This window comes from Meleagris gallopavo, chromosome 29, assembly GCF_000146605.3.
Source record: "Meleagris gallopavo isolate NT-WF06-2002-E0010 breed Aviagen turkey brand Nicholas breeding stock chromosome 29, Turkey_5.1, whole genome shotgun sequence".
Lineage (NCBI taxonomy): Eukaryota > Metazoa > Chordata > Aves > Galliformes > Phasianidae > Meleagris > Meleagris gallopavo.
The window spans coordinates 2,020,313-2,021,836 of record NC_015039.2 but is presented as its reverse complement, the minus strand read 5'-3'; positions in this window follow the sequence as shown (position 1 = coordinate 2,021,836).

Below are 1,524 nucleotides of genomic sequence, written 5' to 3'. Positions count from 1 at the left end.
GGGGGTGCACATGTGGGGGTGTGTGTGTGTGCACATGTGGGTACGTGTGTGAGCACATGTGGGTACGTGTGTGTGCACATATGGGGGTGTGTGTGTGCACATGTGGGGGTGTGTGAGCACATATGGGGCTGTGTGTGTGCACATGTGGGTACGTGTGTGTGCACATATGGGGGTGTGTGTGTGCACATGTGGGGTGTGTGTGAGCACATATAGGGCTGTGTGTGTGCACATGTGGGTACGTGTGTGAGCACATATGGGGGTGTGTGTGTGCACATGTGGGTACGTGTGTGAGCACATATGGGGCTGTGTGTGTGCACATGTGGGTACATGTGTGTGCACATATGGGGGTGTGTGTGTGTGCACATGTGGGTGTGTGTGAGCACTATGGGGCTGTGTGTGTGCACATGTGGGTACGTGTGTGAGCACATATGGGAGTGTGTGTGTAAGCATATATGGGTGTGTGTGTGTTTGCACATATGGGTACATGTGTGTGCACATGTGGGGGTGTGTGTGAGCACATATGGGGGTGTGTGTGTGCGCACATGTGGGTACGTGTATGTGAACATGTGGGTGTGGGTGTGTGTGCACATGTGGGTACGTGTGTGTGCACATGTGGGTGTGTGTGCACATGTGGGTACGTGTGAGCACATATGGGGATGTGTGTGTGCACATGTGGGTACATGTGTGTGAACATGTGAGTGTGGGTGTGTGTGCACATGTGGGTACATGTGAGCACATATGGGGGTGTGTGTGTGCACATATGGGCACGTGTGAGCACATACGGGGGTGTGTGTGTGTGCACATATGGGCACATGTGAGCACATACGGGGGTGTGTGTGCACATGTGGGTACAAGTGTGAGCACATATGGGATGTGTGTGTGTGCATATGTGGGTACGTGTATGAGCACACATGGGTGTGTGTGTGCACATGTGGGTGTGTGTGTGGGACAGAGTGTGTGTGTCTGCATCTGGGTACATGTGTGGGTCTGTGTATGTGGACATATGGGCACATATGTGGGTCTATGTGCACATATGGACACGTGTGGGTCTGTGCGTGCACATACGGGTACATATGTGGACATGAATGTGCCCACATGGGCACATGTGTGGGTCTGCATGTGTTGACATTTGGGTACATGTGTGGGTTTGTGTGTGTGCACATATGGACAGATATGTGGGTCTGTGTGTGGACATATGGATACATATGTTGGTCTGTACATGTGTGGGTCTGTGCGCTCACATATGGGGATGTATGTATGTGTGTGTATGTGTGTGTATGTATGTATGTGTGTGTGTATGAGTGCGTGTGTGTGTATGTATGTGTGTATGTATGTGTGTATCTATATATGTATGTATGTACATATGTATGTCTGTACGTGTGTCTTTGCACACCCAGCTCTGTATCCCCACTCAAGCCGCCCCGCCCCCACGTGCACGCTCACCCAATCACGCGCGTTCCCCGCACGTCACTCAGCGCATGGCCCCGCCCCATTCCCCTCAGTGGGCGTGGCCTCTACCGCTCG